This window comes from Daktulosphaira vitifoliae, unplaced genomic scaffold, assembly GCF_025091365.1.
Source record: "Daktulosphaira vitifoliae isolate Bord-2020 unplaced genomic scaffold, ASM2509136v1 Scaffold_4, whole genome shotgun sequence".
Taxonomy (NCBI): Eukaryota; Metazoa; Arthropoda; class Insecta; order Hemiptera; family Phylloxeridae; genus Daktulosphaira; species Daktulosphaira vitifoliae.
In genome coordinates this window covers 34,005,709-34,018,502 of record NW_026099575.1, presented here as the reverse complement: position 1 = coordinate 34,018,502, position 12,794 = coordinate 34,005,709, and the positions used below count along the sequence as shown (strand labels likewise).

General features: G+C 30.6%; 1 long non-coding RNA gene across 2 annotated transcripts in view; it reads left to right on the top strand.

The window, feature by feature from the left end:
• Positions 1-2,242: 2,242 nt before the first annotated feature.
• Positions 2,243-12,794, top strand: part of LOC126904868 (uncharacterized) — a 29,618-nt gene continuing 19,066 nt past the window's right edge. For both annotated transcript variants that reach the window (XR_007703837.1, XR_007703838.1), the window contains exon 1: positions 2,243-2,487. This is a non-coding gene — a long non-coding RNA (uncharacterized LOC126904868). The remainder of the gene's footprint in view (positions 2,488-12,794) is intronic.

The following is a 12,794-nucleotide window of genomic DNA, read 5'->3' as shown; positions in this document are numbered from 1 at the left end:
TACCCTCGTCGCAGCCGACTTTTATATATTTCGGTACCAGAGTTTCATTTTCTCTGGAGTCGGATTATACGGTTAAAGATAGGTACTCTGGTGGAAAACGTATAGAAAAATCCTCTTTAGCGTATAAGAGGAAAAAAAGAGAATATATATTTTTCAATTTTCTTTCAAACCAACAGTCCGTACTCCAGGAGAACATACTGAATTTTATTAAGTAGACACACCGGTATAATATAAAAACTACTACTGCTCGTTATATTCTAACGCACAGAGTATGTCCTTTCAAATGATACGGCAAAGATTTTACATTTTTACATCCAACGAAAATTGAAATCTAAACAAAGCTAAAGAAAAACGAGCATACCACTAGTTTATTTTAAACCAATCTAAATATATAAGTGGAAAAATATTCAGATCGGTTTAGTTAATGTCGCAATTTACTATTCGCTATTTGGCAGGAAAATAATTAATACATTTGAGAATATGGAAGTTATTTAATTTTTTGTGTCACTCTTTGAATAATTCTAAAAAAATATCCAATATTAAAACTAAAAAATTTCTATTGATTTTAAATGATTGTCAATTTTCCTAAAGTTTAAAAAAAAAATGAAAATGTAAAGTTGTTATAACAATTACAATTATTTTTATTATTATTATTTTTTGTGATAAAGAATGGTTTTATATTAAGTTATAGATCTAGATGAAAACTGTTGAAACTCAACAAATTTTGAATGTTGAGAAAGATACAGCGGACTTTCTGTGTTTTTCATTAATCAAATGATTAATCTCCTTCCAAAGATTTTTTTTTTTTTATTACAACGGTTTTGATCAAGGTGTGCAATGTTATTAAAATATCTACATTTCATTAGTTTTTATTACCTACCTGTTTTACTCAAGTATTTGCGGGATTTTGCTTTTATAATAAACTATTTCTACCCTAAGTATAAGGATCGTGTTTATCAAACGTCGTGTTGCCGACTCTGTGAAATTTAAGCGCCTTCTTTACCCCTAATGCGGCCGACCCTCCCGATCTAGATCTTCGTTATAAGAGTGCGGTAACTCTCGCATGTCCACAAGAATGTTTTTGTTTATTTTGGATTCCCATAGCGTATGGCTAAAGAAATTCCTAAACGATTTTCATTACAAAACTCGCTGTATAGTTTTATTATATTATTATAACAGTTTTATTGAAACTAAAAACAAAATTTTAAGTTTATATAAAAAACGTGGTACAATGTGGAACAAAATATGAATACAGTGAAGTTTGTTTTATATACATTTTTTCACACGTTAAAATCCTATCTAAAAGCGTGAATTTAGAACGTGAACAGTTTAAATTTAAAATGAAAAAAAGGATAATAATCCAAACGGAAAAAATATAATATGAAAGTCGCAAATAATCTGACAAATTGAAAATTGTATTTTTACATTGCTTTTTAATCATATTATAAAAATTGATAATTTGTGGCTAATATAATTAAACATTTTTTAAAGTCAGTTTGCTGTTGAAATCGATTTTTTACAGACGATTAGGTGATATTTGGTAAATCAGTGTTTAAATTAAACATTTAAAGGATTATCTTTTCTATGGTGTAGTAGTAATATTTAAAACTGTCGGATATGTTTTATTGGTAGAAACTATTTTGTATAGCAAAATGCAATTAGATAGTGTGCATGCTTGAAGGGAGTACTCCACGCAGAACAATAATTACATCAAGTTTTTGATGGATTGCCTGCGAGTTAAAAATAATAAAAAAGGTTAATAATAAAAAATTTAGAGTTGAATTTATAAAGGATTAGGCCACTAAAGACGCAATCAAATATACTGTTCAACGCTCACACATTAAAATTCCAGTTATTGTTCGTTAATAAAATACTATTCTTTTCTAACAGGAAACTACTGTACAGGCATTGTAAATATACTTTATAGGGGTTAAAATCCGTCTGCAGGTAGCTGGTTGTTTAAAAGGAGAAAGAGGGCACATACTCATAATATGCGTACATGCATAGTGTTTTTACATAACATCATCGTCGTCACCGCCACATAAAACGGGGAATACCGGGGAACCGAAGATAAAGGGTTAATGTTCAAAATTTTAAAGGCCCGTGGTGGCACAGGAGGAGGGGTTGACACACATGAGAAAAAAGGTACCTTTTGTGTTACCCGGCACAGATGTGTCAGTAGGTTTTATATAAAAAAACCCACTATGTTTGGGGAAGTAATTTTTGTAGAGGAAGGGTTAAATCCAGGTACACGGCACGTAAGACCTGTTTGTATGCGGTAGTATTAGTTCGCCGGTCGTTTGGATTACATTTCATATAAAAACTAGTTCATCAACAAGGAAGTAAAAATGAGGAAGTACAAACCAAAAAGCATAAACGAATTTTATAAAAATTATAATACACAAAATTGTTTAATAATCGAATTCACTGCGAGAATATTGTCAGACAATTTATTTTTCGAATGAATTTAACTTCTTTGAAACAAGGGTAAGTTAATAACTATTTAATAACAATTAACTTTAAAATTGTTTCAATTATTTTCACAATACTGCCAAAAGAACTAATTAATTTTTTTAGTTATATTTATTAAGAACGCTTAAATTTTTACAATAATCTTATGTATAACTAAAATAAATACTATCGTAAATTATTTTTAAAATACTAATAAAATTTTTATTATGTGTATTTAACCGATTATTTAATTAATTAAATTTTTCTGTTAGTAAAATACATTGAAAATGGGTTTAACCTAAAAATAAGTAATGAACCACAACGAGCATTTTCTTAAATGTTAGATAAAACGAAATTAAAGATGATTTGAAATTATAAATTATTTTATCCTGCAATTTCTATTGAATATAAAAAATTTGAAAAAGATATCAGAACTTTACAGGATACACGAATTATTCAAATTTAAATTTATATCAATAGACAGTATTTGTATACAATCATCTCGTGATCGATTATCATATACACTCAAAACTTGTTGCACCATTTCTTGAACTTGTCTAACATAATAAATTATATTTTATTACTATCAAAAAAGTAATAAAATATAATTGGCGAGCTATAATATTACTATAAATTGAAAGCTGTATATATGTATAAATGTTATTTATTTTTGTTCATAATTAAATTAATCAAAAAACTAAAAAATTAAATTAAGTCTGTTTATATGCAATTATGTGGATTATTATTAAATATTGCAAATATTAAACGCGTTATCAAATGAAATGTGTACTGAATATTTCGAATTCTTTAATTTTGTTTAATCTGTTAGTATTCGACAAAATTTTAAGACATTAAGAGTAATACTCATAATTTTTTTTTAAATCGTTTAACTCTAATTTGGAGATTTATTCTACTTTGTTGTTATATTTTTTAAAAACTTTTCGGATTTTTTTATCGTTTATAATTTTTATTTTCGGCCCGAATCATCTCCACTCAGTTTTATTTTTATGACAATTTATTTTTTATGTTAGTGCACAATTTATTATAGCACATGAATATACACATTTAATAGAAATGTAAATTTAACTGTTGAGTTTACATTTAGTTTAGTTTAAAGGACTCTTGCGCTTTTTGACTATTTATATTTGTTGCTATTAAAAATTATAGTAAAATATACAATATCAGCGAAGAGACACATCGTGTGGCGATTTCTAATACAACGCAATGTGGAGTAGCCAAATGCATTTCGTTATCATTTAAATATGTCTGACTGGAAAATTTTGTGCTAAAAATTATTGTGGAAGCCAACGCATAAGAAAAATGTATAGTTTTCTTATGGCCATTGAGTCGCTCCCGCGCTGTTTAACCCAACAAATAACCACAGTGGTCGCGCACACACTAACGTTTTCCAAACTTGAATAATAATTTATGTTGAACGAGTTTGGCACGTTAAGAGCTGCCAACTCCACACTTACCGGGCGAAGGTACTTTTCTTAGAAAGACCCATGTGTGCGCATATACTTTGCGGTATATATGTATACTTAAACAACTGAAACAATTTTCCGGAAGCTTTTCCGAAGCCCCCTCCCGTCCCTGAACTTGCTCTACACTTAGGTAAACACTATTTTCACACTCTTAGCCTTCTTCGTCGGAAACAACGGCCCATTAAAGACCCAACGATTGTATGAAGTGGTCGGTAAACGAATTGGAAACAAAAATAAAAAAAACACCACACTTTTTATAGACCAACTCTATTAACGTCAATATACAAAGCCATGTATATGTTATTTTCTTTTCGATTTCTCCGGTTGCCGTTTCAAGTCCTTACATATACGTTGTCGATACAATGTTTAAACACGAACACATCAAACATTTTTTATAGCGCATGTGACCTGCACTATCTATTCATGTTAGCCCGTTTGCATGTTACACTTCACAAATTCTATTTTGGCACAACTTATTATTGTGTTTTTATAATTTTGGCAATGTAAATGTAAAAGATGTGAGGGCGATGGGTCATTATTGTTAAGGGTCCGGCGTTTGTCATCGACCAATAGGGTTCTAATCTGTTGCAGCCATGTTGGTCAGTGTGCGTGCAATTTTTATTATGCCCACGCACAGAGGGTGTGCGATTTTCTCCTCCCTCGTGGAATAATCCCGACTCCATTTCCCTTAGATTACACAATAGGTGCGTCCAAAACTCTTTTTATCATGTAGAAAATCCCCCAAAACAACACGTGTTTACATTAAAAAATGTTTTATGCTTCTTTTTTTGAATTTAATTATGCTAAGTGATTATTTTATATTTTTTATTATTAATAATGAGTCTTTGGCAGCTCTGGCCATTAGCCCCTCGATATTTTCATACTAATCTTAGTTTTAGAAGATAACATTATTAAATATTTTTTGTATTGCGATTCAAAAAAATTCAATATAGTTTTTTAATTAAGATAATGTTCTATTTTTCATTATTTTAAGATTAATGCTTCTAATAATACTTCAAATGTCTCTATTTCGTACGTGCAATGTATTCACTGGATCATTTTTTACTTGTATTACCAAAATAATGTACAAACATACAAACTTGGTAACATACAAAAGTTGCTCGAGTCTTAAAATAAATAGATGAATAATTAATTAGTGCCTTATTATGTATATTTAACAGTTTATGTGAAACCCAAAGCTCTTAGATACGTTTATATTTTGCAATAAATTTTTCGAATGTATAAACGATAAATCCTGAAAATATACCTGAAATGTTTGTATGTTTTACCTCAAACTGTTTTTAACAAAAAAAAACAGATTTAATTTATATTTTATGTAATATTCTTGAGACGTTTTATGAATTCTCAAATTATATTTATTTAAATTAAGGTATTTATTTTCAATTAAATTTTATTNGTTGCTCGAGTCTTAAAATAAATAGATGAATAATTAATTAGTGCCTTATTATGTATATTTAACAGTTTATGTGAAACCCAAATCTCTTAGATACGTTTATATTTTGCAATAAATTTTTCGAATGTATAAACGATAAATCCTGAAAATATAACTGAAATGTTTGTATGTTTTACCTCAAACTGTTTTTAACAAAAAAAACAGATTTAATTTATATTTTATGTAATATTCTTGAGACGTTTTATGAATTCCCAAATTTTATTTATTTAGATTAAGGTATTTATTTCCAATTAAATTTTATTTTTATAAAAATCAGTTAAGCACGTGTTCAATTGATATGAAATTATTTGAATATAATTTGTAATTTACCCAACTCCGTTAATTATGTTAAATTAGCATGCGCATTTCATAAACAACAAAAATGTTTGGTTACAAAGTATTTTAATCTAGACGTCAGTTATCTCCGGTAATAAGAGTTATTCTATTGAATATTACCTGTAATGTTTGAACACCTTGAACACCGAAAGGTTGTTAGTTTGTCTGGGGAGAAATGTTCATAGCTTTCTCTTGTATACCAAAACACACAGAGGATGTATATAGACTATATAATAACAAGGTAACTTTACGGATCCTTCAAGTCAAACAACAAGGGTATAAAATCGATGAGAACGTATTTAAATTAGTAGGGTCAATTACCGGCGGCGGTGGGTCCTAATGCCACGCGCTATCCTCATTATTATTAACAGTGTAGTAGTAGCCGGGCAAAAGAAACTTGGCCGAGGAATCTGAGCATGAAGCGCATCAGTTGTAGCTCAGTAGTGGACGGATGGGGGGGGGAGCAGCGTGGAACGTCAACTTTGACCGGAGTTGCGCAGAACACACTCTGCCGGACCCTGGAATGGACATCGGCCAATCGATACCATACTCGCCAAAACACATTGTGTGTGTGTTATTTTACACTTTTTCCCTTCGTCCAACCGCTAGCCTTGTCGATGCACAATGGAAGTGGTGTCTCGGCCGGCGCAAAAAAGTTTCCTTTTTTTCCCTTGCTCGATGTACTTGCGTATATTACATACGTCGGTATGTCCAATTTATTTTTTGGACCCCTCAGGTTTTTACATGCACGCGTATGTCTATATTATACGGACGCGAGACGTAAAGAAAACTGATGTAGGGAGAAAAAGTTGGTAAAAAGTTTTTATAAGACGTGTAAACACCGTTGGTGGAGAAAGTGAGTAGTGCAAAATGACTTCGGGTGTTTATTTTACGGACATAAAAAGGGAAAATGAAAAGTAAATAATGAAATAAAAACAATAACGTGTAAAAGAATACACACCGACGTTGTCGATCGGCAATATTATTATAATAATTTGCCTAACGACCTTTAAGTGGTTATGACTTACGGGGCGGCAACAGAAGGATTTGTTCGTGTAATTAAGTAGTAATGCTAAATTAGACTCGATTTGAATGGTAAACGCAACACGGGCCCGTGAAGGGTTCCGACACTACTGTTATTAATTAACGGAAACATAAATGGTCAGAAAGATTAAATCAGAAACAAATATAAATATTTGTAACTAAAAACCTTAAAACATGACTATAAAATATAAAAAATAATTGTAAATGAAACCATTAATGTGTTTTACATATTAAATCATTATTTCATTAATTCGTAAATTTTTTAGTAATAACAAATAGATAATTTGAAGAAATAATAACTAAATTTGTTTGTAAACACTATTTTATATTTTAATCGTTTGTCTAATAAAAAATGTTTGATTGATATATTAAATTTAACGTTGATGGACTCCATGTTTATTCATTACTACTCGATAATTACTAAATAATTATCCATGAAAGATCAGTTTTAACTAAACAAATTATAGTTAATCATATTTGTGAGGTTTAAACAAATTATCAATCAATTAAATGAACTTCAAAATGTATCGAATTAAGTACATTTATCTATAACTATTCGAAATTAATATATTTTAAGAACTTTAACAACAAAATTAGATATATTACTCTATTAAATTGCATAAAAATGTAATAGAGTTAGCTTTTTATTTAATAAAACATTTTTATTAAATATTTGGATATTTATAATTCATTGATAAATATAAATAGTTCCAACATTAGTAACGTAGTATATTTTACTATTTACTTCTTATTGTACTTATTATGAAATATTTCATTATTTATTATTTAGTGAAAATTTAATGATAAACTGCAAAAATGACGAAGCGAAATTTTTATGAATATAGTTTTGATTGGCATTGTATGGGTTTATAAACATAATAATTGCTTTATAATATGTTCATGTATTCACAAGGGGTAGATGAAGGTTTGAGAACATTCAGCAAAAAATGTATTAATAATACAGTATATGGTTCGAGTATGGGTTGAAAAGTGTTAAATCATGATCAAAACCCTTTAGTATTGTAGAGTATAAAACTCTTAGTAATTGTTACTGTTTGAAAAAAATTACATTGAGTGCGACCATGTTTTTAATGCCTTATTTGGTGTAATTAGAAATACTCGTATAGCTTAATATTGTAATATTTTAAAATGTTTTAAGCTTTCGAATCAAATAAACTATAGTTGTCGTGCAGAAGTACTGCACGGCCAAGTCAGCAATTTCTTTTTGTTGTAATGTTTATCATTTTAAAATACAGTTAAAAATATTAACTTCAAAAAAAAAAATAGTTTTTTTATAACAAATGAATGTATTATTTTTTATAGGAAATCATTACTTATGTAAATAGAAAATATATTTAGGCATCTTCAAAATTGTGAAGTATAAAAAGTGAAAAAAAGGAGATAGCTGACTTTGAAGTCCAACACCTTATTTTTTGCTCAATAGTTTTTCTTTAGACGAATCATACAAATTTGAAATAATTTTACATTATTGTGATAAAACATCTAAATATCATATTCAATGAGAAAAGAAAATTAAATTTTAAATGAAAACAAATTTTCTTAAAATTGTGACAGTTATTTCAACATAATTATTTTAGAATTGCATATTAGGAAAATAATCATTATAGTGTCAGTTTAGTGACGAAACCAATTAATTTTTATATTATAAATTTATTTTTATGTATATTCTTTTTTATAGTTAAAATATAACATTTAATATACTAGAGTGATTTATAAAAGAATATCAGTTATATAATACTTACCTAAATCATGTCGGCGAGTTAATTTTCGCTAATTTAAGTATGAAAATTGAATACTTTTATGATGAACTGCGGTAGTGGTCAACTAAAATAAAAATTGGTCCGCTAAAAATTGAAAATACGAGGGCTGTTTGGACCCCGGAGTGTTTTTGAATTACTTACCTATTATAGTTTTATTCAAAGGCAGAGTTGGTATGGGTGCGAACAACCTATGGTTGATCAGCGTCACCGTTGACGTTGTTGTTTCCTTGACCGGTCCACGCAGTCCTCTACCATTGGTCGTGACCCTGTATTTTTTGACCCCATGATGACCGACGGGGATAACGTCAGGTCCGTTTACAGCACGCGCACCTGGACGGCAGCAGGTTTGACCAGTTTAGGACAAGCCCCAAAAGCGGTAGAGACTAAAACCAATTTTAAACGTTTTCGATTTGAGCAAACGGTTTTTTTAATGAATTTTCGCAAACAAACCGGTTTCCCGTAGTCGGCCGTTGCTTATAACAGTAATCATGTAAAAAATTCGCACAGATATTCTGTAATTTTATTTTACCCTTTGCTATTATCTTTGGGTTGTGTGCGTGTACGTGTCTGTTATTTTTACGACGGGGCGGCATTTTTCGCCAACCCTTTTTCACATACCCGTGACTTTGACAATGAAGATTCACTATCATCGTTCGCTACAGCGCAATTCATATAATGTATTATACGAGACATCACAGATTTTATCCCTCGAGATTTATGCGTCAGCAAACGGTACATGATACAGCCGCGGCGTAGAAAATAAACACGTATACCTCTACATCACCTAGTTTATTGCTCTTAAGTTTTAACTGCAAACGTACGCCTTTAGAATTGACCTGCAATAACGTTCGACGATTAAACGATACACTTTACATATTTGTAAACGCCGCAGAGTACAATGTGTTCGGGGATTGGAGATCAAGGGTCGATCTAACATGTAGATCAGAGATCAAAACGGGGTCCATATTAATCACGAAAAACTGGTTGCTGCGAAGTGCAACGGTCCAGTTGTTGTGGCGTTTCATCCTCAACAATGTGTACCTGTAACGCTAATAGGGTGGTCACGGTGGTAGTGATTATTGGCTCGTGCTCGACACGGGATGACCTGAGATCAAAGGTCGCAGAGATGCAGTGCTCCAGTTTATTGAGTCCTCGGTGAGATTAATACATTACTATTATAATGGTGCGCACAATGTAATAACGCTGTGACGGGAAGCAAACCGGTCGATAGACATGACGATAACCATCTTCGGCCCCCCTTAACTGCCACTCGTGACACCGGATGATGACCCTAGAAGATGCACATAGTAGAAAAGTCGCCAGTAAGGTATTTTTTTCGTAGGGTTCCTCTTTTTACCTCGACACGTTTTTGCATACGTGATTTTGAAGGGGCAATTGNATGTAATAACGCTGTGACGGGAAGCAAACCGGTCGATAGACATGACGATAACCATCTTCGGCCCCCCTTAGCTGCCACTCGTGACACCGGATGATGACCCTAGAAGATGCACATAGTAGAAAAGTCGCCAGTAAGGTCTTTTTTTCGTAGGGTTCCTCTTTTTACCTCGACACGTTTTTGCATACGTTATTTTGAAGGGGCAATCGTGCACCGCTATGACTGTACGTGGTTTAAAGATACCGGCTCGGACCGCTCCCTCGTCAGACACGTTGCATGATTACATGATATGAACAAGACCGAGGATAACCATATACACATCTCACTAAAGCACTCTAGTACATCACACTCGAGCACCAACCAATTTTATTCAATACAATAAGTACTTTGATTGCAGGTTTTGTCTGACCACACGATGCTATCATATAGTATTTTAAACAGTTTTATCTTATTTTAAACTAATATCTCTGGTTAGGTTTGCGGATCTATACGCCAATCGATTATACCTACATCGCGATTTGGTTGCAATATGACTGGGCCGTGTGAAAATGATTCGGGTCATATATTGACAATAAAAAATAAAAATGATTTACGTTTAAACGCGGCGGACCCGAAAAAAAATTACAAATCATCAATGCTCGTTCAAGCGTAATGTCTTGGATTCACGAACGGGTCTATCGCTTGTGCATTATTATTTTTGCCAGTGGAAAACAAAACAAAAAAAAGGGGTGAAATTTATTTTGGGTTTCTGTATCGTCTTTCGGCGGTAGCCGGGTGTAACGTGATGTACACAGACATATATAAGTTATTGAAAAATGTTGATATTTTTTCAATACCCATTAACTTATCCCTGTTTTTATTATATTGTTGTTACCTTCACGCAAAGAGATATGAAAAAAAAAAAAACTATACGTACAAAAACGTGTCACGCTTCGATAATTTTACTTATATCTGTGGAGTCTGCAAATTCCCAAACTACGGAGCGCAAAGGGTTAATGTTGTTTTAACAGGTTTTTAAGTGTAACATGCGTTATTACAGATCCTTCAATTTATCTATATCACCCCTAGGAATGTGTTTTTTTACCCCAAAATACTCGAAACTCACCTAAAATATCGTATAATTGTCCAATGATAAAGGGAGAATTCTATTTGCAGCTGTAATATATTTATCTGCGTGCACACAAAACACCGCCAAACTAAAAGCATACACTCTTATAAAATGCTGTTAAAGTTGAGTTGTCATTTCTGCTCGTATTTGGTCGAGCAATAAAGGCGACTCGGACCCACGTTTTACGGTCATAAAGCTATCACGGGTTTAATGGGAAACACTAAAAAACTAGTCCTGCGTCTTTTGTGAGGAGCGTAAGTAGTAACTGGAATTACAAACTTATTTCCTTAATTCCATTAGTTTGCAAGTAGATAGTGCACATTTAAACCATAGCCTTATTATTAATTGTACCCGTATAATATTTTAACACGAGACTGAATACGGATAAAATTGTTTTGTATTTTTTAATTTCAAATGTTGAAAAATAATCATGATCTAAGTCGATTAACAATATTAACAATAAATAATATCATATTAATTTTATATTATTTTCTAAAAAAAAAAAACAATGTATAACTCAACTTTAAATTAATTTTACTATTAGTTTCAAAATATCTTGTTCAACAAACTTCATTAACTATAAATTGTATTGTTAATTAATATTTATAGAGATTTAACTAGATAATAAAATATTTTTTATACATATAGTGATTGATTTATTGTTGACCAGTTAAAACAATAATATTTGTTTTTGATTTAGTCATTATAGTATTATTTATAAGATATTTTTAGTCTATCCCTTACCTCTATAAATATGTCAACTTTTATTTTTTAAACGGCAACATACATATTTAACTAGCTTATAGAATTCAAAGAAATTGACTGGTTGATATTAAATTTGGAATTGTTATTTCGATATTTATTATTATTTCAAAATTTAAACTGTAAGCGAAGATACGTTTTATGTTACCTTTATCATTACGCATCACTCTACTGTGTTTGTTCTCCTACCGACGTAAAAAATGTTCATAACTTTGATAATACTAGTTCAAAAGCTGCTATCGACCAGTATTTTTTCAGCTGTATTATTTTCTAATACTTAAGCTAATAAAATATGTATGCCGACATTTATAAAAATGGATTTGGTACCCGTATAATACATAAGGGATGCATCAAACAAATATTTTAACATTAGTAAATCAATAAATAAGCACTATAACAAAATCAAAATAAAAAAAAATTTTAAACTATTATTATTATAAAGTAATTTATTTTATGAAAAATAAATCGATTAATGTTAAATTAATCACCCTGCATGTTGGCTGCGTCTGAATTCACAAAAAACAGCTGTTCGAAGATATAATTTTTAAATTTTATTCAATTTTGGTTATTACTTAGTTGGGTTAGCATGTTTAACGTTGGATAATGTATTTTAAGAGAAGTTTATTTATTAATCTATTTGGATTAGTTGAAAAGAACTTTTAAGATTGCTTTTGATACATGCTAATAATAAATTAAATTCCATTAGAAATTCTTTCAATATTATTTATTTATTTTATTTATGCCCAAAGGCAAGAGAGTGTAAAAACAATACAATATATAGTAACTTGAGATTAAGATTAAGTAATATAAAATAGATTTTTAAACATAACGACACCATTTCGCTACTAAATATAGAGGTAATGCATTATAAAATAGAAAAAAAGATAACGAGTATAATTATAAACTACAATTTCAAACATAAATGACGAGGTTTAGATTCAGAATCATAATAGTTAAAGTCGAAGCTATCGAGGGTGTT